Consider the following 26,298-nt stretch of genomic DNA (forward strand, 5'->3'; position numbering starts at 1 on the left):
GAACTCCTCTTCTGGGAATTTGAATCATGGATGGAGTGATATTATTTGGGCTCCTGTGAGCTATTTGGATTTTCTCTCCTAATCTTTTTTTTTTTTTTTTTTGGATGGGGGGGTGGTTGTGTGTGTGTGTGTGTATGTGTGTGTGTGTGTGTGTGTGTTTAGTTTTTGGTCATACCCATGGTATAGGGAACTTTCCAGGCCAGGGATTGAACCGGAGCCATAGCAGTGACAACACTAGATCTTTAACCCACTAGGTCACCAAGGAATTCCCCTCTTAGTCCTATACACTGAGTCACCAGTATCCTCTGATAAAGTGCGTTCTTGCTTAAGTGATCCAGAATCAGTTTCTACCACTTAGAACAGAAGCCAAAGAGCTGTAATCGATACAGGAGACTCTGACCAAAATATTGTCACTGGTTTGTCATAATGGCTAAAAAGAAAGGGAGAGGGTCAGGAAAGAGTATGGACTCAGAGTTGAAAGAGAGAAATCTTGGGTTTGTGTTCACTAAGTGTTGGAATATAGGATTGATTTATATGTGTTTGTGTTTGATTTTCAGTCTTCTATCCATTCCAGGCTTATATGCAGGTATAGTTAGGTCATTGTCAGTGTAGCCTGATGAATGTCAAGACTCCCAAAATGTTTAGGTCACTTTTTTCTGACTGTGGTGACTATTATTTTCTAGTTATGCAAGTAAAAGTATTTTAATACCCATTTTATGGAGTTCCCATCATGGTTCAGTGGTTAACGAACCCAACTGGTATCCATGAGGATTCAGGTTCGATCCCTACCCCCTCTCAGTGGCTTAACGATCTGGCATTGCCATGAGCTGTGGTGTAGGTTGCAGATGTGGCTTGGATCCTGTGTTGCTGTGGCTGTGGTGTAGACTGGCAGCCAAAGCTCTGATTTGACCCCTAGCCTAGGAACTTCCATATGCCACAGTTATGCCCCTAAAAAGAGAGAGAGAAAAAAAAAATACCTGTTTTAAAAGGTCAGTTCTTGGAGTTCCCACTGTGGTACAACAGAATCAGTGGTATCTTGGAGTGCTGAGACACAGGTTTGATCCCTGGCCAGGCACAGTGGATTAAAGATCCAGCTTTGCTGCAGTAGGTGATAACTATGGCTTGGGCCTAGCCCAGGAACTTCATATGCCACATAGTGGCCAAAAAAAGAAAAAAAAAAAAGGTCAATTTTAAAAGTGTACTTTTTATTGAAAAATGCATTTTAATTTTATTTGTGCTCATCATAAAAAAGTATAAACAGTACAGAAAGCTATAAAGTGAAAAATAAAAGAACCACATTACCCCCTTTTCTAGAGAGGATAAACATTTTGGTCACAGCATATAGCAGCTTCATGTGGGATCTCAATTCCCAGGGATTGAACCCAGGACACAACAATGAAAACACTGAATCCTAGCCACTAGACCACCAGGGAACTCCCTAAACATTTTGTATTCAGGGTATTTCTAGATATAATTGACATGCTTCTGGCTCTTGATGTTTCTTAGTACTTGGGCCTATTCCTCATTTAACCGAGGGGGCATTTTACACAGTTTGCTTCCGAGGAGGGATGACATTAGAGACAACAGCTTAGGAAATAAATGAACTAACCAGATTTGCTTCTTAACCTATGAGTTTTAAAATGTTAGGTCTCAGAGAAAAAGCAGAGTTTCATATGGCCAGAAGCAAAAACAGTTTAGGGGAAGAACATGATGAGGACGAGTGAAGCTTCCTGACGAGGGTCCCAATTCCTTGAACTGGGATGATGGGAAGAGACTGAAGACTTGACAAGGAGGTATGGTCCTTGGGGCCAGATCAAGGGTCCTGGCCGAGAAGAATCCTTGGACAGGAGCAAAGATGGCATGCAGATTCTATCCTCCACCACTATGAGCCACCTGTCACTCATTTTCCATTCAGCTGAGCCCAATATAGCCATCACTTGGAATTCTTCTTTGCCAAAAGATGGGCATGCAGATCTGGAGGTCCCTGGGTCTGGTCAGGTATGAGAGATAAAACAAGATAATTGGCCAAAGGAAAACAAAGACCCAGAACTGTCCTATGTAAGTGATTTAAATCACCTCTCTGGCACATTCCTCATTTGGGGGAACGCCTGCACCCTACTTCTCCTTTGGGGTGTATTACTGCTTTGCTTCTGTCTTAGATAAAATAGACTAATTCTCTGTGTGCTCTCCTACTTGTATTGTGTTTCTAACAATAAACTTTGTACCGGTTTTTACTATCTTTGCCTCCTTGAGACATTCTTGCTTTCAATGGGGGGCGAAAATCTGCTTCTAGCCTCTGTCTGGTCTAGTGGCTAGGATTCCTGGTTTTCATCTAGGCAGCCAGGTTCAACTCCAGAGCAGAGAATTAAGATCTTGCGCTTCAAGCGATCACACACTGTTGTCTCACTGAAATCGATCACACCCTACCTTAGCTGAGGGACAGGCCAGCACTCCAAGTTAGGACAAGTGAAAACTGGAATCTGGATTTGGAGTATCAAAGAGCAGTAGATCAGGGCCCACCCATTCCAAAAGTGGAGGACAACCAATCACAACATTCCTGCCTGACCCAGAACAGTCCCATGTAAGTGATTTAAATCACCTCTCTGGCACATTCCTCATTTGGGGGAATGCCTGCATCCTTACTTCTCCTTTGGGGTGTATTACTGCTTTACTTCTGCCTTAGATAAAATAGACTAATTCTATTATCCTGTTGTCACTGCCACTCTGCCCCCTGGAGTTGCTTTAACTCCTGTCAGCGTCCTAGCCTGACTATCTAGTTAGGCTGCTCATCAATTCTCAGAGCGCCTGTAATCCTTCCATCAAATTCCTTTTTGTTTAAATCTGGTGGAGAAGTTTTCTGCTACTTTGTAACCAAAGGACTCACAGTCCCCCCTCCCCCCTTATTTAGCTTGCTGCTCATAATATTAGACTAAAATGGGGGAAAAGTCTATTTAATTACATCTGAAGCCCTACATTGATCATACAGTGAAACACATTCTAAGAGCTCAAAAATTTTTTTTAATTTTTAAAAAAAATTTTTTTTTATTTTCCCACTGTATCAAAATTTTTTTATTGAACAAATAACTAGTTTTCCAAAGCATAGTTTTTGTGAAGCATTGTTTTAAACTATTTTCTTAACAAAGAAAGACCATAGCAATGATACCCAAGAGAGAAATAGTACCTGAAATCTATTTCCTCCTCTAGTGAAAGGATATATTGGAAAACATGCTTGGATTGAGTTCGTATGACTATCTAACAAATTACGGAGTCTTTTATTTCAGAGAAATAAAAGGCTTTCTTAATTTTAAAAAACTTATACTTTAAATCAATTTTAAGAAGTCATTTAGGAAAAAATTGCCCTCTCCGAATTAGACATTTTAGTAGACATTTAACATATCTTATTTAATCCTCTATATCTATGCATCAGCAATATTTATTGAGCCCCTAATACGGGACAGGCATTGTGTTAGCTTGTTATAAATACAATGATGAACAAGACAGACCCAGTGTGGGCAGTAAGAAACATTTCCATAGTCACACGGACAGTGAGTTGATGACATATTTTGTGTTTTTGTGTGTGTATGAATACAATTATAGTCTTTGCTTTTCTCTTTTTAATAAATAGCTTCTGTGCATTCTAAACAAACAGATAATCTAATGATTATAGATGGGGCTTACATTTTTAAGTACATTAAGTTTAGTGACAGATATTTTATGAATCTTAACAGTGTTATGTTTATTGCTACCAAGTCATTGTAAATATTTTGGTTTCACCCAGACATTTGATCTTCTGGTACAAAATAATACCGAATGAAAAATATAAAATTGCTTATGAAAAATTCTAGAGGATGACATTGCACCTAATGTTTGTAGTCAACTGTTTGTCACTCTCCCTGTGCCTATCTTGGTGTCCAGGACAAATAGACAAGTGGAACTGAGTGTTCAAATATCAAAACCATTGGAATGAAGCACTGGACACCAGGTGGGCCTCAAGGGACTGGGTGAAGGAGGAAGAGACCCAGAAAACCTCTGGGTCTGAAAGTGGAAAAATTGCTGAACATTTGATTTGACACTAATGAGAATGCTAAGGACATCTCAAAATAGATCAGGGCACTATTTCTAACCTAACTGTAGAAGAACACACCTGAAAGAGAGAAACTTCCATCTTTGTAGTAGTTTAACACTTGAGGTTCTTCTAAACACAGTTTACTCCAATTTAGTTTCATTTCACTGTTATGTGGTTGCATAACTCTACATTGAACCAAGTTTTTCAATTCAAAAGTCGAATATGTATTATTTTTACCTATCGAAACTATTCACTTTGCTTAGGTTTCTAAGCATGTTTACACAGGAACGACAAGAATGACCCGCAAGAGTGGGCCAGTACCCGGAATTTAATGGTGGTATTCTAGGGTTGTTGTCTGTTTGCAGTTTTGATGCTGTATTAGCTGCAACCAAATATTCTTATTTCTCAGGTTCAGGGCTTCTGTCCATCCCTGGGGATCCCCTTTCATCTAAGATTACTGGATAGCTGTTTTCAACAGCACCATGAAGTTTATTATCCGAAGGAGGGCCACTATATAGGTCCTGAAAAAGGGACCACTAGTAATAGGGACGATTTGAACTTCACAAGTTTGTTGGGTCTGGGGAAGGAAGCAGAGGGCCAGAGCCCACGGCCACACCAATTTGGGGACTGGGCGTCTCTTCCTACATGTCGCTCTTCCGCCCTGGGAGGGAGTCGGGGGAGCAGGCAAGCTGGGTCCCCGGGTCTTGTTAGTCGCAGGAGGGACCGCAGCTGAGCCCGCAGGCATTCCCAGTGACCCAGCGGCCGGCACTGCAGGTGCCAGAGAGCAGAAAGACGGCGGCCCAGAGAAGGGGACTTCCGGGGAGAGAGGGTGCGCGCCAGCTCGCCCTCCAGAGCAGGAAGGGGGTGGGAGGCGTGCGCGCCTCCGCGGCGGCGGCGATGGGTGCGGGGCGTGCGTGCGCGCTGGCTCGCCAGAGGCGGGAGGGGGCGGAGTCGCTTCGCGGTCTGAGCCCGCGCGGGATCGCGGAGGTGCGTCTCCAGGCTGACGCTGTCGCCTAGCGCGGAGCCAGCTGGACGCGCCACCCGCAGGGCTGACTGCTGCCTTTATTTACTAGGAAACACTGTTTCCCCGCAGGAGACTCCAGGAGCGCGCGCGCGCGCACACACACACACACGCTCGCACACACATCATACACGCTCACGAACACACACACACACACACACGCGCGCGCGCGCGCGCAAGCTAGCGCGTTGGTTCTTCACAACTGCATCCCCAAACCGGCAGAGCGAAGCTACTGCGGTTTTTCTTAACCTCAGCCGCGTGGGGCGAAGCAGGGCCATTGACATCTGGGAGAGCCCGGTGCCTGCGCTGCCACCTCGGGTACGTAACCCAGCAGACTGCTCACTCCATCGGGTAAGCCAGTATCTCTTCTCGTAACCTGTTCGGGGTTGGTGCCTGTAGACCGGAGGGAGGCTGCTGGTGAGCCAATGGGGTAGAAACCGGAGTTGAAATTCAGGGGCATGCAGCCCTTGCTGCCTCTAGCTGGTATCGTCTAGCGGGAGCAATGATTACTCCCGGTTACTTATTCTACTCAATCCTGGAGTTGTTCCCCCTTTCTCCCCTTTCTCGTAGCCCAAGATGTACTTTCCACCTTGGTTGCCAAGGAGACTTGCTTAAACATCAGCCTTGGGGCGTCTATTGAAAGAATTGGTTTCTTAAATGATTCTGTTATTTATTTTGATTTTTAAAACGGAAATATACATTGAGGACCATGTGATTTGACATTTGTTAATCTGTATTCAGGCAACGGTTTCATTCAACTTCAAGGAAAACGGTAATTGCACTGTATGGAGTGCTTTAAAAAGGATTCGTCAGATGAATTTTTCAACGGATTGTGTCTTGAATCATAAATTACTCCCATTTCGGTGATCTTATAAAGAAAGCTGACTCCAGTTAAACTCTCTTCCCTTCTCTTTCCAGTTATTTTGCAGTTCACTCAGGCATGACTGTCTTAACATTAAAAGCAGAAGATGAATTAATTGTGGTTCCCCACAAAAGGATGATATTCTGTTGTATAATGACCATAACAGGAATACTTATGTGAATTCTTAATGAAAGGAGAGAGTATTCATAACATACATCTTTGCTAACATTTCTATAGCCACTGCACCACTATTTAAGTTTTCTGCCCCTCTGTCCATTTCTGAGAAGATTCTGTTTTCTTTCAGTGTCTTACGATGTTTGACATATATCTATAGATGTAGATATAAAATGTTTGCCATAGCTTAACACACCAGATTCTAAGCTTTAAGAGCTTATATTAGCATGTGGAGAGGAAGGAAGCCAAGAAAGCTTTATAGATCCTGCTGGGCTTTTCTGATAGATTGAATCCTTTATTGGAGCACTGGGAGAGGCCCAGTGAGGAGGTTGGTTCTCCTGTCTCACAGGAACCCCTAATCACTGGGGCCTCAAGTCCTCAGGTGCCTAAATGGGTGAACTTATAACATAGCTCTTGGAGAGAGCAGCAGCCCAGTAATTAACATTTTGCACCAATTTCATACTTTCATTACAAATAGAAATGATCTAGTAAAGATACTGGCATTGAACAATACATTTTGTTTTCTTTTGATCTTTGTTCATCTTTGCTACCTCTTATTATGTGAGGCCAGGAAATATATAATTTTTTTTTTTAATTTAGATTTTAAGCTGTGTCATACAGAGTGGAATAACATGAGGAAGAAGGGAGGCAATGATAACTGAGGTGGGTAGAGGGGATTTATACAGCCAGTAAGGGGCCTGGGAATGAACATTTTACATCCCAGTTTACAAAGTACTTTCTGTACACTTCTTTATTAATCCCATAACAACCTTCTTAGGTCAAGGAGTTTTCTTCCATTTAGAGCCTGAGGGACCTACACTCAGAGCTTGCTGAAGGTCACAGAGCTAGTGAATGGGAAAGCCCGTGTTGGATCCAGGCTCATTGCCTTTAAAGAAAATCCTCTGGAGTTCTTTTGTGGTGCAGGGGTTTAAGGATACAGCGTTGTCACTGTAGTGGTCGCTGCAGTATTGCAGGTTTGATCCCCGACTTGGGAATTTCCACATGGTGAGGGTGCGGCCAAAAAAACAAAAACAAAAAATCTTGTGTTTGTATTTTCAATGTGTGCAGGAGTCTGACAGGTAAGGTGAAGGACTGGAACAGGCCCAGAGGGAGAAACGTGGGAGAGAGGGGTAGTAGACTGTGGCCTCTAGAACTTGCAAATCATTGTAAAGGGGGCAGCTCCTACTTGCCTATTGGTAGTTATTGCCACCCTGGCTTTAAAAGCTTTTTGTTTTTTTCCCCCAAAGAAACTTCCAGATTTTTAAATTAGGAATGTGCTTAATTTAAAAAAACTGTAAGGACAACATTAAAAATATATCTGGGCCAGAAGTGGCCTGTGGCCTACCTGTTTGCAGTGCATAACCCCTGTAGTCTCATTCAATTCTAAACTATTTTTCTTTAATAGAATACTGATGTAAACAAATACATTCATCATTATGAGAGTGGAAGTTTTCTGATTTTGATATTAAAATCTCCGAAAAGTGCACTACATCCTTTCTTCAATAACCAGGTCCAGTTTTGTTTCTGAGGGTTCCTTTGTCTCTTTCTTATACTTCAGAGAAAATGAAAGAGTGTGAAGTGCTTCAAAAGAGGAATTTTTGAATCTAATGAAAGGAGAGATTTATAGTTTAAAAGTTTTCATGCTCTTAGCTTAATTTTTTTTTTTCTGGACATTGGACTAAAAAGTATAGAAAAAGTTAGTCCAAGTACCTGTCATCGTGGGAAGAAGTAGAATAAAACGTTGGTTATAAAAAGGATCATCCTGGGGCTTTCAATGAAAGCTCTTATTAAGGCTTTAGGAAGTTAGTTAAAACCTACCATAGAATATTGCAAGATTATAAAGGGACAGACATGTTAATGGTAACTCAAATGGACATTCGATTTCAGGACACTGGCAGAGAAAATGCTCTTTATGCTTTAAATAATCTTCTAATGAAGCAAATACCTTTTGAGAGGCTGCCACTTTCTGCTATGTCTCCTAAAACTGCAGAGTTGGCAGTAGACTTCACTGAAGCAGACCTGGTCAGGAAGGAGTATTATTTTATTTACATCATTTCTTTTGTGGATCCAAATAGGTCTCATTAAAAAAAAAAAAGACGACGTTTTGATGGTGGCTTCTAATAGCTTTCTTATTCTAAAATCACCCTCTAAGAGGCTTTAGTAATAAATACATGCATTTCAGGTTTCAATTCTTGGAAATTGTGTTACACCTCTAGGAAAGAGCCAGGTGGATGTTAGACAGTACTAAAATAACAAAATCCTACCTGGGTGCTGTGGGGCTAACATCTCTGCCCTCAAGGATTCAAAGCAAACAAATATATTGCTCCTGCAATTTCTGTTTTTCCAGCCCTTTTTATATGCGAACTGCTTTCCATAATGTCTTCACAATATCCCTCTAAAGTGAGGAAGTTATTTCCATTTGACAGATGAAGAATCCAAGGTTATGTGAAATTAAGCTTGTCCAATGAAAGAAAACTTGAAACCTCAGCAGCTCTCCTTATTTCATACCCACTCTTCCCTGCCAATTACCTAATGGAGGTTATAGACCTGTACATAATTGTGACTTTGAGGCAGCCATGTGTTAAATGCTGCAACAGAGATACAAAATCCCACAGAAGCACAGATCCATGAAAGAAATTTTAGAATATTTAAAAATACTTAAAAATATGATTGTGGAGGTCAGATAGGTCCAGTGTGGGAGGAGGGTTAGTGCTGGACCCTGATCGCTGAGTTGGTTATAGTAAATGAAGATCCCTTTAGCTGTTGAAAGATGGAAGGTTCTACCAGTCAGTTGGAATTGTGAGTTGAGAGGATAATGTGCATGATCTCTGATACTGATGAACTCATTGTTGTAACTGGAAGGGTGACACAAGCGGTGGGAAGAAATTTGGTCTCCAATAGGACTGCATCAAGAAGAAGGAACTGGGGATGTAGGGAGGGGGTAGAGGAAGACAAATTGGTGAAGGAGACTAAGAGAGGAATTGTAGACCCAGAAAAGAATCCAGAGTGTAGTGCTGATTCTTCTAAAAGACAGACCATAAGGGAAAGGATGAACTAACTATTATGTTCTCTGTACAGAGTTTGGTACACAGTAAGTATCCATTAACTACTAGGGTGTGTGTGTATTCTTAATATCCAACACCCCGTAGACAATTTCTACTCATATTATCACTTTTCTATGGAAGGAAAGTGTATAGCGATATTTTACATGAATGCAGTCAGAGTGGACAAATGTCTATATTTTCAAAAATGAGAAATTGTGAACATTTGATGAGAACAAGAATGTATCACTGTAAACTTTTTCTTTTGGTGGGGCCATAGACTTGGAGGTTAGGGAGGCTCTTGCAGAGAGAGATTTTAATGTTAGACACACCTTTGATGAAGTCTCATCTCATAGCTGTGGGACCGGAGAGGAGAGAAGTATGCTGTGTGTTGCTGTTTGGAAAACTACACTCATACTCAGTAGGAAGCCCTTGGTGATGGATCAACGTACTTTGCTCTTGATCCTGATTGGGTCAACTTTTATTTGTTACCTGAGTGGAAAAAGATATGTGACAATTAAGTGGAAATTAGACTTGGATTCAAATACTAGATCTGCAGTGACTGGATAGGAGAACTACCAGTTGAAACCATGGGCACAAGGTAACAAGATGAAATAACATAGAAGACATAGTCAGTTAAGGTCTAGTGCTGAGGACATGGCATGACAGGAGTTCTCTTTGCAGTTGGATTTTCATTCCCATTAAGTATAATATCAGCCAGTGTAATGATTTGCTCTTTGGCAGGTAATGGAAAATATTATGAACAAATGATGTTGGGAGCCCATCTTTCTTATTAAACTGGGCTTTTGAAGAAAGTGGTTTTTATTTATTGATTGATTTTGGGCCATGCCCACGGCATGTGGAAATTCCTGCGCCAGGGATCAAACCTGTGCCACAGCAGTGACCTGGGCTATTGCTGGATCCTTAATCTGCTGCGCCACAAGAGAACTCCTTGTGAGAGTGGGTTTGTCTCTGTCAGGCAATGCCTTACTCCTGCCTCCCTTCTTCTATATTTGATTCACATTATTTCAGAATTTCTTCTAGTTTGGAGAAAAGAACTTAAACATTTATTCTAGAATATCTTACTTTCCCTGTTACTAGGAATTAATAGATGAAATTCATTTTGTTTATCTTGGTTCTGTAATTCTGATAGGGTCCTTCCTACTCATACCCTTCTTGCCGAGATCTTTACCTAAGAGATGCAAGAAGCACTAAACTTTCTTCATATTTCTTTTGCTCTTGCCTTGTTTCAATATGCACATTATAATGCATTAAAGCATTTAATATAACTTGATTTAGACATATGGCACTATAAATTTCTGTGAGATTTTAAAAAGAACCATGTATAAAAAAATAACAGTTTTGCAAACCTGACTTGAAGTCAAATTAGTTCTGCATATGGCAAAAGCACAAAAAGCTGTAAATTTGTCTAAAAGAGTTTTGTGAGGTTGGAATTACTGACTGATAAGATGATTTTTAAATGAAAATCTTTGGCAGTTTTCATAGACTCTTGACTTTCTCCTACATGTTTATTTGAGATATAATATATTCTACTTTCCGTGCCAGATGAGCTCGTCCCAATTACTTAGAAGCAGGACTTTCCTACAATCCCTCTACCCCCCCACCGAACTGTCTGTTTGGCATACAGTATATTGTTCGAATAAGCAATCCCATCCCGGCTGATTGCTTTAGTGGGAACATAGTCAGTGCTAATGGGACAGATGCCTAGAGCAGTGGAGGAGGCATTTTGCAGTTTTTTATGACACAAGTTCTGTACCTTATTTAAAATCATTAATTAGAAGCCCTATGATTTATGAGTTTTTGTTCTTCCAGTTCTTACACATTGTATGTGCAAAGTAGCATGGCACAGTCAAAAGAATGAGAACTGTGGAGCCTTCTTGGCTCTGTGATCCAGAGTCCAGCTACATATCCCCTCTTGGTCTTGTTTTCCTCATCTGTAAATAGGAATTCTATTACCTTGGTGATGGGACTATTCTGAGGCTCAATAAGATAGGCATAGAAAACATCTAACACACTGCTGCATGTATAATACAATCTGAATACCTACTAATTCCTTCCCTTAGCTTCTCTTTCCCCTCCTATCTTTGCCTTCCTTAAAATGAGTGTAGAGTTCTCTTGTGGCACAGCAGGTTAAGGATCTGGCATTGTCACTGCTGTGGCTTGGGTCACTGCTGTGGTGCGGGTTTGATCCCAGGCCCAGGAACTTTCACATGCTGAAGGCACAGTGCCCCCAGTCCCCAAAAAGATGAAAAATTAGTCACTCACATGCAAAAACAAACAAACAAACAAAACAAACAAACAAACAAAAAGTGATGGTAGGAGTTCCTCTTGTGGCTCAGTGGTAACAAACCTGACCAGTATCCATGAGGATTCCGGTTCAATCTCTGGCCTGGTTCAGTGGGTTAAAGGATCTGGCATTGCTCTGAGCTGCAGCATAGGTGGCAGACGAGGGTCAGATCTGGCTTGTTGTTGCTGTGGTGTAGGCTGACAGCTGCAGCTCTAATTTGATCCCTAGCCTGGGAACTTCCACTAAAAAGGAAAAATGAAAAAAAGAAAAAAAATGAGGGTAGAATTCACTTATGTCTTATGTACTATATAAAATGAATCTGGTCCGTGCCTTAGAGAGGAGCTAACCTCTTTGTGTAATGGAGCTTGGAGTGAGCAGTGGACTGCTTGTTTGGGCTCTCCTGGGGAAGAGGGATGTGTGTATGTTGGGGTTAATGTCTGTGGAAGGCTCTGGCAAGCTTTCCCCTGCTTTTCTGCCACTCCTGGAGCCCCAGCCTAACCACAGAGCAAAGGAGGGCGGGTCAGTTTTCTCCTGTCAGGGAACTCGACGGGGCTCTATTATAGGGTCTCTTCAGGAGGTCCCATCTGTAAAAAAACACAAAGCAGCCCCTTGTGTCCCCTGGGGATTGATAAAAGCATCACCTAGTACCTGGTGGGTACAGACCTCCTAGCCTTTCTGTGAGGTCAAGTTCTAGTTGCCAACATGTTTCTATTCAACTGAGTTTCCCTTCATGCTGAGTTATGTAAATTTTATGAAAAGGTCAAGAGCTCCCCAGGCTCAGAGAAAAAACTCCTCAAATTCACTTTCAAGTCAGATAGGATTAAAGTCTTCCCAAAGAGAATACTTTCTAGTTAAATCTATTTTTTTTCTTTCTTCTCCGTACCACCAACTGTCCCCTCCCCCACCCCTGCTAAGCAACTCATCCTCACAAATGGCAGAGTAATTTTTCTGCTTTTGTGATATCTTTTGCTTCTTTGCCGACCTAGGAGTGCAGATGAGGTTAGTGTGTCCTGACTTTTTTTCAAGGTCACCCCCATGGGCTTGGGGTAACCCAGACAGCAGTGGGAACTACTGGCAGCCTACCACACTGGTGACTTTTGTAGCAGTGATAACAAAAAACATTTTTTCTAGGAAGGTAGCCCGAGAAGTAAATTTTAGAAACTTACCAAGCTAAGTTCTGTTTTTATCATACAGGGAATTACAGAGCACTTCATTCCAGAAAAGACTCTTTCTTGTGCTAAAATGTGCTCTGGTATGTATGTATGTATGCATACATGTTTGCATGTAGGTATGTATTTTTTAGTGTTTCTTTGAATGTTTTGCAATTTAATAATTCAGATATATGTTTAGTAGTTGGTAAGTAACATTGGTTTATATACCTAAAATAAGAAAGGCTTAGGGAATTGCCGATGGTAAATTTGTGATTGTTTGTCAGAATATTCTTTACCCATTTTTTTACTCTCTATGAATCCAGAAGAGAATGTTGTAAATTTTTTTAAAAGATTCAATATGTAGTAGATAATAACTACAGTGAGGTGTGAATTTCAGGATGAAAAATATGGTAGCCAGGATGACATTAGCGCCAGATCTTACATTTGAATTCAGTTTACAGACCAGCAAAGTTACAAAATCATATTACTCAGGGAAAAAAGCCTTTAAGTATGAGCATATTCTTCACCACTTCCCAAGTGACAGCTACGGTTATTATTTTGGAGACTTAGCTTCATATTTGAGGTAGATATCTGAATAGATTTATTTTGATAGTCTCTCTTTGACTTGCTTCCTGATCTATTGTTTGATATTCCCTAAAGGGAGACTTTTTTTTTAAAGCTTTTCTGATAGGTCCTAGTGTAGATAGATATAATACAATAACCCTTCAGCTGCAAAGATTCACTAGTCTTTCTTGACTGATGTCCTTGAGCTGATATGGCTGATTGGTTTTTTGAGAATTCAAAGCCTAAAGAAATATGGAATGAAGGTTTTGGGTTTTTTTCTTCTATGGGAACATTAATTACCTACAATCTGATTTAATTTGGGGACAGCTTATCTTTTTTAGCTTTGGGTCAAAACTGTTTATCATTTCTTGAAGGTATTTAATATTATCTACAGATAGGGCTGCCTAATTGATCAAATGTCATTTGAGAAACTCATGCACAGCCTTGAGGCCCTTCTCTACAGCCTTTAACTTGACTTTTTACTGGAACTTTAATTTGTGAATCTTAGTGTCATCTGTAGGGTTTTATGGTTAAATTTGCTTTTCTGGCCTTGTCATCTTTCACAAAGTTGTCAACTTTTGATTTCTGTGTTTCATGTTGTTCTATCAGTATTGCTCTCCAGAAGTCAGTAGTTAATTTATTGTCACTACATATTATTAATTGTTAAAATGGAATATTGATATATTTGATGTATGTAACTGACAAGGGATTTGCAGATGTGGTTAGAACTCAGTGGCCAGCACCTTTTTTCTTTGTGGCGAAGGGTTTGGTAAGCATAGAACTGGGATAGGAGGAGTCAGTTCCATGGTTTCACTATGTAGTAGCATCAGCCCCAGGCATCACCTTTATAAATAAGGACATACTTTACCCTTGGACCTAAAGGGGCATGAAATTCCCAGACCCCTTAAATATGTGCCTTGATTATTTTTCTTTAGGGGCACTGTATTCTTAGCATTCTTCTGCTCCCTCGGTATTGACCTGTTTTTGGAAAACTGTATCTTCTGATTGCTTCAGAATTTTGTTTTCTTCATTCTTTGCTCATGTGGCCCAAGATATTTAATTTTTAAACTTTTTTCTTTCTACACCACAGCCATAGCAAGGCTAGATCTGAGCTGTGACTTCCACCTACACCACAGCTCTGCCAGATCCTTAACCCACTGAATGAAGTCAGGGATCAAACCCACATACTCATGGATACTAGTTGAGTTCGTAACCCACCGAGCCACAATGGGAACTCAGACCCAAGATATTTAAGAAGGCCAGGTATCACTTGACTTAACTTTTTATTCTCTCTTATCTAGAACCTCATGGTGGACCTCAGGGTTGGGAGCAGATTGAGAATTTCAGGAGAGGGTCTTTCTCTGTGACAGTACAGTACCCACCAGTAGCTCAGTATCATTATTTCAGCCTGGAAAGAGGATCCTGTCACAGGAGTAAGCCACATTTCCCTCCAGAGCCAACTTCCAGGCTTCCTAAGGGTAGGACCAGAGTTGATAAGGCTTTTTCTTAAGGCTGCTCCCACCTGTGGTTGCTTGGGTCCCAGAGCAGAACTGAAAATCCCTCACTGCTCTGAATTTCTGTGGAGTAAGGTGAGGCTGGAGGCAGGCACAATGAGACGGATCAGGAGGGCAAGGGCCCTCGGGGTCCTTAAGGGTTCAGCTCTGCTGGGGGACTTGACTTCAGAACTCTGTGCCGAGTCTTCTTTTTTAGAAACTGGGATCATGGTAAGAATCATGAGAATAAAATTAGACATAATTTTTAAAAGCTCTGTGTATGTTAAAAGAGCTCTTTTATTACTTTTGGCCATTCTGGAAAACTTGTTTTAGAAGTTCATGTCTAATCACTGTTCTATAAGTAAGTCCAGCTCAGAGGTTGCAGCCAGGCTGATCCTCAGGACCTAGTTGTTTTCAAAATATATATTCCTGGGTGTTCCCTGGTGGCCTAGCATTTAAGGATTTGGCTTTGTCACTGCTGTGGCTCAGGTTGGATCCCTGGCCTGGGAACTTCTGCGTGCTGTGGGTGCAGCAAAAAACAAAAACAAAAGAAATTCCTGGGGTCTCTGTGTTTATTGTGTTGGAATCTGTATGGGCGCTGAACTCCTGTGTATTAAAACACCTTCTCTGAGTGATTCTGATGGTAGGTCTGATCTAGGAGCTGCAGGTCAAGAACACAGTGACCTGCTCACCCTCTGCCTCTTATATCTTACCTCCCAGGGACATGCCACCTGGACCATGGCCTCAGTTTTGTCATCATTTACACTTAACAAAAGAATAACAAGGTAAATCAGTTCCAAGGTCACACAGCTCTCTGGAAACTAAGCGATGTTTAAACATTGCAGGCACTTTTTTACTAACCAAGTGCTTCATCTGGATAAGAGTTGTGATGTGTGATTAACATCTTCATTGCTGATGGAGTTCTCTAGTGGCTCAGTGGGTTAAGGATCTGGTCTTGTCACTGCAGCAGCTTGGGTCACTGCAGTGGCTCGAGTTCAGTCCCTGGCCTAGGAACTTCCACATGCTGTGGGCGTGGCCCAAGCAAACGAAAACTAAAAACATCTTCACTGCTGGAACAGAGGTTAGGATTTTCCACTCAGATTTGTGTACAACTAATCAGGTGAATTACTACAGGAGCATGTTTATAAATATCCTCATTGCAGTTTTACTCAATATTGAAGTAGTTTGATTAAAAAATAAGACATTTCCGCACAAAATCAGATGCTTTTTATTTTATATCTTTTAAGATTTAGAGCATTAATGGTGATTGCATGGCTTTATATAAGCCAGCTGGAGAATACAGTATTTCATGGTGGATGAAATCCTATGAGTCATTGATTAACCCATCTGTGGTGAACTGTGGCAGAATAGTGTAGATTTTTACAGCAGGATTTTGGGAGCAGAGAAACCATAAATTTGAATTGTCATTTACTCTTTATTTTAGGGAGAGTTCAGAGGGTGCTTTGCAAGTTTTTAATAGGCTTTTAAATTTAATATTCTGTCTTTAGAGACTGGCTGGAACAGTGTGACTGTGTGTGCGCACTCATGCATCTTTTTATGCCTGAGGGGACTTTCATGACCTTCTTAACTATCATGATCGAACAGCATCAGAACATTTGAATATCAGGCATTTTGAGGAGATATGCAGCTGTTAGTCACATGGAGATAAGGAGAAAAAGAAACCTTGCCATTAGACAACTTGTGACTTTACGGATGAATTTTATACGTCTATGAAAATGATCAGAGTGGTGGTCATGGTGAGGATATTACCTACTTATAATATTAAGAGTAGTTATGTTGAGGTGTGTGAGTGTATGAAAGGAGGGCAGATATCATAGTATATTTGTTTGTGTCCTTTAATCATTATTGACTATTATGATGGTTTCTCTGATGTTGACTTAGGTACAGACCAGCTTGAGCCCTACTGCGGGAAAATTGTTGAGCTGAAGAAAAAGTCTTTTGACCTAAAGAATGGCCATTTCAGAACTGGAATTGTTTTATTGTTACCTTTTCCTCCCTAGAAAATCAGATGAAATGCTGTGTTTAGAACTTTGCCAAATTAGAGTTAGGGTTTACTTTTTCTTCTCTCTTTTGTGTTAAGGACAGGAGAGAGAGACAGAGACAGAGGGAGACAGAGAGAGGATGGATGAAGGTAACTGTAGAACTGCATTTACCATCAGTTGGTTTTGAGGCTGCAGCTTCATTAGGGGGTAAGCACTTGGCTGTTCTGCCAAAATCATCTTTTTAGCCATCTGTGCCAAATTAGAAGAAGTAATGGCCTTGGGCACAGCTGCTGAGTCTAATGTGTATTTCTAACTCATGTATTAATGATAATGATCACGTGGAGAAGTCTGGAGGCTAAATGTGCAGAATAAATAGAGCCAAACACATAAAAATTTAGAAAAATAAGAAAGGAAAAAAAAACCCTGTATTTTACATTGTGAAATGAGAGTAGGTGTTATTTAAATCTGCAGATAGGGTTTAACCTTTTCTATCTTCCTCTCTTTACAATGGCTTTTTTCTAAGGAGCAATAAATAACTCACAAGAGAGACTGACCTTGAATTTTGGCACTTCGTTGTGATACTTTCTGCATGCTGCTCTAACAGTGAAATTTTTTTACAGAAGGTGGATTTCATGATTGTATCCCAGCATTTACTGATTGGGCCTTTTCCCAGCTCAGCAACTCTGAGGGATGCATGGGATGCATGGCTGCCATTCCTGTCACTGCTCTTTTTTGTCGATTCACTTGGACCAACAGCAGGACGTTTCCAGGCCAGGTTAAGTCTCATGTCATTAGAAGTAGAATTAAGAAGTTATTAAAAAGTAAGCTATTCAGCATTCCTAAGATAAAAAGGCCAAGAATCAGGATTTTCAGTAAACATTTCTACATTATACGTGGCTGATTCATTTCTCTAAAATACCCCACCTAATCAGTGTGTCGACAGGAACCTACCCTATGGTGAAATTCACCTTTAAAAGAAAGTTACCAATATCATGGGACGGGACTTTGGCATAAATAAGAGAATGTAGTAGCGAAGTTCCCCATAGATGCTTTTAAAGTTTTTTCCTCCAAACCTGCCTCATCCAGGGCTTCCCCATCTGTAGTTTCTCAAGCACAGAACTGTGGAGTTATCTGTGCTTCTTTATCTCACAGCTCACATCCAAGCAGTCAGGAAGTTCTTTTGGCTTTTACCTTCAAAGTACACTGGGAATCTGAGCGTTTCTCACCACCTCCTGCTCCCACCGCCTCCCCAGTCAGCATCACCTGATGCTTAAATGACTGCAGCAGATTCCTTGGCCTCCTGTGGATTCTTCCCAATACCGCAGCCAAGGTGATCCTTGGAAACTCTGAATGAGATCACCTTACTCTTTGGCTCAAAACTGCAATAGATTCCATCCCATGAACCAACACAATCTGAACCATCTACCCTCCCTCCCATCTACCCACCCTCTTCTACTCTTTCCTGTACACTCTTGCCTCCACCTCCCTGGCCTCCTTTTCTGCTTTCGAACCCGTGCATATTCCTGGTTTTTTCTGCCTGGATAGCTGCTCCTCCTGGCTGTCCCTGGGCTCCCTCTCTCACCTCCTTCAGGTCTTTGCTCAGATGTCACCTTCTCACTGAGACCCACTGTCATCAACTATTTAAAACACAGACTCCCCACCTCTCCTACCCCCTTCACCCACAATTCTCCTTATCCTGTACTATCCTTCCTTTTCCATAGCTCTCATTACTTTTTTTTTTTTTTTTAATTTTTATTTTTAGGGCCGCACCCATGGCATATGGAGGTTCCCAGGCTAGGGGTCCATTTGGAGCTACAGCTGCCGGCCTGTGCCACAGCCAGAGCAATGCCAGATCCGAGCTGTGTCTGCAACCTACACCACAACTCACAGCAACGCCAGATCCTTAACCCACTGAACGAGGCCAGGGATCGAACCCACAACCTCATGGTTCCTAGTCAGATTCGTTTCTGCTGCACCATGATGGGAAGTCCCTGATACTGTCTCTTAATAAGCCTGGGCAACTTTCCATGTTCTGTGTTTCAGTTTCCTCATCTGCAAATGGTATAATTCTGCCTAATTGGATTTATTTATGCTGCGCCACAGCGGGAACTCCCTCATTACTTTTTAAGAACAGCTTTACTGAGGGATATAGTCTATAGACCATAAAATTCACCCCAGCGTAAGTGTACAGTTCAATAATTTTATAAATGTATATAAGTTGTACAGCCATCACCTTGATCCACTTTTAGAACATTGCTACCAACCTCCAATGTTCCCTTGTGCCCACTTGTAGTTATTCCCACCCCAACTCCATCCTAAGTGACTTCTGATCTTTTATGTCAGTAAATGCACCTTTTTCTAGACATTTGAATCTTGGTCTTCTCTGACTTTGTGCCACCAGTGCTCAGTACGTGTGGGTTAAAGGAGCTGTGTATTTCTGTAAAATTAAATATTAGCCTATTAGTGTGTCTCTGACCTTACCCGCAGCTACTGGGGTGTTATAGGGCCTCTGCATTTCTCCTTCCTGGCCTCTCTCATGCCCTCCTCTTCCCTTAGTTCTACTGGCTGATTCAGGTCTCCCAGTAAAGTAGTGCGTTTTTTCTTCCATCCCTTCCTGTGGATTGCTGTCACACGAATATCCTTAGAAACTTGGCTTTCATTATCCCATTCTTCTTTTTTTTCCTTTTAATTTTTTTTATTAGAGTTGATTTACAGTGTTCTGTCAATTCCTGCTGATCCCATCCATTCTTTCTAAAAACCTCCTATGCCCCTTTTCGACCCATGGCCAAATTAGTCTCAAAAGACATTTCCCCATCTGCCTTCTAATTCTTCCCCATGTGAACTGTCTCCCTTTCTCCGGCTCTGGAAATAAGCAGGCTTTCCGGAGGTACTGATTTCTTTCCAACCTCTAGTGTGATGTATGTCTGATTCCTAAGCCTCTTTGTCAAGTAATGTGTGATTTAATTAAAAAAACGTTTAAAGCTCCTGGGAGTTGGCTATTTAAAGGAATCCATTAATTTATCTCTATTATATTTCTCTATGTTGAGTATTCTCAAAACAGTGACACTTCCAAATTTGCTTTATATCCAGGATTTTTTGTTTTTGTTTTTAAATCAAGAGCTTCTCTAGCCACCGGTGTAGTGAAAGAAAGTTACAAGATTAATTCTATAGTGGAAACAAAACCCATGTCTGGCTAAGGCCCTCCAGCATGAGGAGCAGACTTCAGCTCTGTGTCATGGTTCTGGGTTCTGTATTCACTGTTGTTCCCTGCCACAGGGTACTGGGCAGGGCTGGGTCCCACAGTGGAGACCTTTTCTTCTGGGATCCAGCCTTCTCGGGTGCCCCCCACGTGCTATAGATGTCACGTCCATCTTCTTCTGTGCCGTTGTTACTGCTTTTGGCTGCTCTGGCCCTTTTTGAAGATCGGTGATATTAAAGCTGCCTTTGAACGACACTGTCCCCCAGCCCCTTAGCTCCTCCACAGCCAGTGGGGCTTTGGCTTCTTGTAGCTGCCTTTCTTTGTGGAACAGCAGCAGTGGGATGCATCTGTGGGATGGCTTTAGAGACAGACAGCTTTAAGGTTGAATCCTGATTCTTCTGTTTATTAGTTGTTTGGTTTTGAGAAAGTTATTTATCTCTTTGAACCTGAATATCCTCATTTGTGTTCCAGAGACCGTTATACCTACTTGGCAGTGTAATCATGGATCCAATGGATCCGTGAGGAAAAAGGGAATGTAAATTTCCTTGTTCAGCAGGAAGTAGGCACCCAGTACATATTGAATGTCTGCTGGGTGTCTATGATTATTCTTAAGCAGAGGCAGGAGGGACTGGGAGTTGAGGTTGCTCCCCTGTCATCAAGACGAGCAGGTCTTTCTCCCCGTCATCACCTCTCCCTAGGTGTGGGGATAATGAGAATGTAGGCAATCTTATTTTGTTTGTAGAAAGCTTTCGTTTTCTAATACTCAGTGTCTAATGCAGAAGGATAGCTGTGCTTCACCGGCCACACCTGGTGTGCCTGTGTAACCCTTTATCTCTCATTTCAGGATGAAAGCTATAAAAGCCTGGGTTGTTGTTGCTTATTAAATATGCCGCCATTGGTGTGTTTGCTTCTCAAAGCATCACCAGTTTTCTCATTAACATTATCCTATTGTGTCAAGAATGCTCATTCGGCACCTAGTTCTGGGGCATCTGTTAGATGTCAGGCACTGTGCCAAGTGCTGATGATTCAATGGTAAGGGAAACAGATCAGAGCTTTGTCTTGGAGCAGACACTCTAGTGGAAGTGATGGGCACTCACCAGATGACTTCACAAATAAGGCAAAATTATAATAGATATAAATGCTGAGAATATGGGGTTCGTGGTGTTATGGAAAGTGTAAAAAGGGTTTTGACCTGCTCTGAGGTGTGGAGAGGAAGCCTCCCCTGAGACTGTGGAGTTGGGAGTCTGAAGGATGTGATAAGTTAATGAGGTTGGGAAGCCAGAGGTCCAGAATGCTTCAGATAAGAGGAAGAACCTCATATGCAGAGGTCCAGTGCAACAGGGGGAAGAAATAATGATGACAACAGGGTAGAGTAGGGTGCTGAGAGCCAGGGAGAGTGGGGGGAGGTGATGCTGGAGGGTGGGTAGGGCAGGACCACACCTGGGTCTTTATCCTGGAAACAGTGGAAAGCCCCCAAGGAAGGATTTTAATCAAAGAGTGAGAGGACCTGGTAGGAGGAGAGCACTCTTCAGTATAGGAAGGTGCTGCACTCTATTGCTCTGGCTCAAATTAGAGACGATGGTAATACCTTGGCTTGGGAAAGTGGGGACAGAGAAAGAAGACCATTCCAGGTCTTGGTGATGGATTGGATGTTGAGAATGAGAGAGCATGAACCCTGGTGAGTTCTATATCTATGTGGTGGTGGTGCATTACATATAAATGAGTGGGTGGAGGCATTTGCATGGATGGTGATACTAATCCATATAACTGTGTGGTGGTGACATTCCATTCAGCTGGATGTATGTTGGTATGATTCATCACGAAAGGGATTCTAGGAGAGGAGCGGAGGGGGGTGAAGGAAATTACCTGTGTGGTTACAGCAGTATTAAATTTGAGCTGTCTTTAAGGTGTTCAAATGAAGACATCATAGAAGACTCTAGGCCTGTGATGCAATTTTTAATTAGGGTTCGAATTGCTTAGAGATAAAGCAGATCATTGAACTCCGAATCTCACAGACCATAGCACAGAATGATTAGGGAGAGAGGGAGGAGCAAATAAAATGTGTAGCCATAGAGGAAGGGGGTAAACCGAGAACGGGTGGGATCATAGAAGCCAAGGAAATAGTACGATTCGAGGAGGAGAGAGCATTCATTGGTTTTGAATGCTGCCATATTCAATAAGCCAAGGATAGAAAATGACAGTTGGATTTATTGACAGTCAAGCTAAGAGATGCCCAGTGACGTGGGGAGCAGAGGCACCAAGCAGTCCAGCCCTTGTCACTTTGCCACCATGTAAATCCTGAAACCACGCTATCACTCTGCTTGAGCACCCCAGGAAGGCAGAGCTTCCCAGCTGGTAGAATAGGAATTGAATTTGAACTGTGGAAAACATAGAGATAAGCTTTTAATTTTCTTGCATACTGGAGTTTACAGTAAGGTTCCTACCTACTCCCTAAATGATGTCTGCTTACTCATTCAGCAGACTCTATTGGATACTTTCATGGACCTGGTTGAGAAGTGCTCCATGTCCTGAATACAGTCCCCAAACAGCAGAGAGGAAAGCTAGAACTATAACACATCTATAACTGTCACCTGGGCCTAATGTAAGTATCCCAACACAGGCACAAATTGTTGGCATTCAGAGAAGGGAAAGCTTAATAGAAGGTATGGAATGCACAGTCAGAAACAGAAACATGAAATGCACAACCAAAAAACAGCATATTTTAGGGTAAGAAGCCTCCTGGAAAACTGAGATAATTAACACCTTGTGATTTACTTTAAAGCAACACCAATGGCTCATTAGACTTTCTCAGGTGTTACTTCTTCCTTTGTACTTTTGCAAACAAATTTTTCAAGTCATTTTCAAAGGTTTGCTTACCTGATTGAAATCTGAAAAAATGAATTTCTCTGAAAATGCTTTTAAAGGTACAGCTTTTATGATTCATATGTTCCAATAACAAACTAAATTTAACTGAAGTATCCAAAAAATCAGCACTACTTTGGATGAAAAATAAAGAGAGTGAAGAAGGTATGTTTTGTTCTTTCAACTTGGATTGATGCTAGCTTTTAAAATATTAATTTTGAGAAATATCTCTACTAAATAACGATTCTATTTAGGAGGTGGTCAAATGTGGATTTTGGTATTTTATTTAAGAAATAGGATGATTCTTGCTTTCCTTTTTTGGAGCTTGTTTGTATCCCCATTAAGAATTAGCTGTATTTGATTTGATTGAATTCCTTAAATTAGTTTCCTGAATGAGTTAGACACACTTTATGTGAAACTATAGCTCTGGGAAATTGATTTTCTTATGCAAAAGAGGTTTGATATGAGGTGATAATCGGCAAACAATTCTGGATAAGACCGATGTTGTAGCCAACTTTGTTAATCAATGAAAGCCCCTTTTATCAACACCTCCCAAAAAATTTGAGCCTGGAAAGTGGCTTCTCAGTGTCCATCCTCCTTTCTCTGTTCCCCCTGCCCCCTGCCATCTCTGTGGAGGCTGCTGCTTCACAAGAATCACCTGGGCTGATGCTCTGTAGCTACTCTTTTTCTAGGTTGTACCCTTTACGGATCTACCTCACCTGTGCCAGAAGACCCTCCTTGACTCACAAGGAAAATCTGCAAACACTTTCTTCTACTGAAGTCTCAGTTTTCCTGTGTTATGTGTGGGCGGTATGGGGGTCGGATGGGAGAAGGGGTTGTCACACAGCTTTTTGAGAATTAAATAAATTCCTATTTTCTGTACAAAATGCATGTTTGCATGTGGATTCCTAAAAGAGTGGCGTAGAGCAGTGGGGGCTGTCACATACTTGAAGTCTGTTTGTAGATGCCAGGTTAGAACCTTCTGCTCTGAGCCGTCCTGGGTACCAGGATCTGAAGGCGCTTCCTCAGACGCATTTTTGTTCCTCCTAGCAATCTCTTGCTTTAGAGCCAGTCAGTGGTGATTCCACAGTCACTGTTCTAAGTTCTGGTGCCATGCAGTTTGCAGCCAAAGGTCAGCTGGCCCCACTTCTCCTGGTCATCCCTACCTGGTGCTACTCCCAGCTCTGCTGCTGTCCCCTCTCAATGTCTTTCATGCCTCATGCATGTGCTGGATCTTGTGCATGCCTGATCCCCTGGTGTGCTTAGATCTGGGTACCAAGGCTTAGCTCAGTACCCATTTCCTCCATGAAACCACTGCTGCATAGCTCTGTCATGCTGTATTTCTCCTTATTTTAAAGTCCTCATCTACTTCACTCAGTTTTTACATAGCTGTGCAGTGCTGACTTCTGCTGTTCTCTGATCATCTCAAGTGTTTCTTTAATTAGAACGTATATCAATGTCCTAAAGTGTCAGAGCAGGAAAGGACATTGGCAGGGAAATACTTCAATTTTTATTCTATCCAGCAAACTGATAGCAATGACTTGCAGGGTGTGTGTGTGTGTGTGGTGCATTAAGACTATCCTTTTAGGGTCATATGAGAATCTCAAGGAGGGAAGGAGTAAGGAGAAAGCAGAGAGAAATTTAAAAAGCCATTCTTCAGATGATTCTGATGCCACCACTTCCCCATCCACCAGCATCACTGATCCTTTAGCATCCTCATTTTGTAGAGAATCACTCATAGTACAGAATGGCTTCTGAGCTATCCGGGAGTAATAAGTAGGCTGTTACTCAGCTCTTCCTTGTCTACAAGCCTTGTTTGAAAATTAAATTAAGGAGTTCCCATCAAGGATCAGCAGTAACAAACCCAGCTGGTATCCATGACGATGTGGGTTTGATCCCTGGCCTTGCTCAGTGGGTTAAAGATTCTGGCCTTGCCGTGAGCTGTGGTGTAGGTTGCAGATGCTGCTTGGACCCCAACTTGCTGTGGCTGTGGCATAGGCCAGCAGCTACAGTTCCAATTCGACCTCCAGCCTGGGGGGGTCGAATTAAGGGCTCAGGGCCAGAGATTTAGAGGAGGGGCAATAAACAAAAAGAGAAAAAAGAGAAATGAGATAGATTGTCCATACTTCTCTATAAACATATATACACACACACAACACAGTCTACCTATTCATACACACATATGCATACCTACACATGTATATGTACACACATGCATCACTAGACATGCACACACATATACACATATTCTCATTCCTGCACTAATTTTTTCCCTCAAAATATATTTCATTTATGGTAAATGCAGTTTCCATATTCCCCTAGAACCAGCTCTTAAAGGACTGGGTCTCTTGGTGGTGTTCACACAGAATCTCTGTGGTAATATGATTTTTACCTCTATGGCTGGGCCTCTGTATCCATAGGTTCTGCATCCACAGACATAGAGGGCATACTATGCGACTTGAGCATCTGTGGATTTTGGTATCTCTCGCAGACAGGTCCTGGAGCAGCCAGTCCCCGGTGAATACTGAAGGATGCTGCTTTACCTATTTTTGCTGACCCTCAGCGTTGGGTAATTTCAGATAGGCTATAGAGAACTCTCCAGACTAGGTTGGATCACACTACTGCCCACGTGAGAAAGCACAAGTCCAGAGAAGCAAACTGGCTTGTCCAAGAGAGACAGGAGCAGAACTGGGACCAGGACACAGGTTACCCAGGACTTGTGTTCATTGGTTGCTCTTTGGTTTTATGGTCCCTTTGGTGTCTCACATAGTACATGTTTCATAAGCCTTTGCTTCTTTTTACAGTTAAGGACTTTGAACTCCTGCTGATTTTCCCAGCACAGACACTCACCCCAGCCATCTGGGGAAAGGAAAAGTCTCATCTGGCAGGGGAGTGAGTATGCAGATGAATTCTTTTTATAATTACTCAAAAGAAAGTTGTTGAAGGTATGATGTATTTAGCCGGCTTATTCAGATCTAGATTCGAAAGCCATTCTCGTGTTCATAAAAAATATTTTATTTTGTATAAAATTCTCAGGACATTCATCTTTTGCTTTCTGAATTGGAGGTCTCACTTCTTGGCCTGTGTCTCTGACTTTGGCAGCTCACTGAAAGCTAGTACACCACCAGCATTCATTTGACCCCCAACCGTATTCTTTCTCTGTCAGTTCCTGTCCTCCAGGCTGTTGCTAATGGTTATATCAAAGATGGGAGCAGCTGGAATCAGATGCCTGTGATTAGTAAGATAGTAATTACTGATCATGCCGACACCAGCAATATTAACTAGTGCCTGAATAATTGAAAATGTTACCTAAGAGGCAAGCATCCATTCAAGGTGTCAGAAAAAAAAGGCAGTATGTAGAATAGCCTAAGCAGTACTAAAATGTTTTCATTCTGTTTTATTCAGGTATTCTGGCTAAAAATGCTCTATGGAGATAATGAACTTTGAGTTTAGCTAATTGTCTTTTTTAACTACTTTACAAAACAGAATTATGTAATAAGATCTGGAGGAATGCCGTTTTGGGTGAACAAGTCTGTTTTCTTAGATTTCTCAGG

General features: G+C 41.7%; 1 protein-coding gene across 20 annotated transcripts in view; it reads left to right on the forward strand.

The window, feature by feature from the left end:
* KLHL32 (kelch like family member 32) overlaps positions 4,998-26,298 on the forward strand; it is a 228,515-nt gene continuing 207,214 nt past the window's right edge. For 10 of the 20 annotated variants that reach the window (XM_021073289.1, XM_021073218.1, XM_021073284.1 and 7 more), the window contains exon 1: positions 5,015-5,405. The gene's annotated coding sequence lies outside the window, so the exon portion shown is untranslated. The other 10 variants (XM_021073220.1, XM_021073257.1, XM_021073242.1 and 7 more) reach the window with 5 other exon arrangements.

This window comes from Sus scrofa, chromosome 1 (genome assembly GCF_000003025.6).
Source record: "Sus scrofa isolate TJ Tabasco breed Duroc chromosome 1, Sscrofa11.1, whole genome shotgun sequence".
NCBI classification, from domain to species: domain Eukaryota; kingdom Metazoa; phylum Chordata; class Mammalia; order Artiodactyla; family Suidae; genus Sus; species Sus scrofa.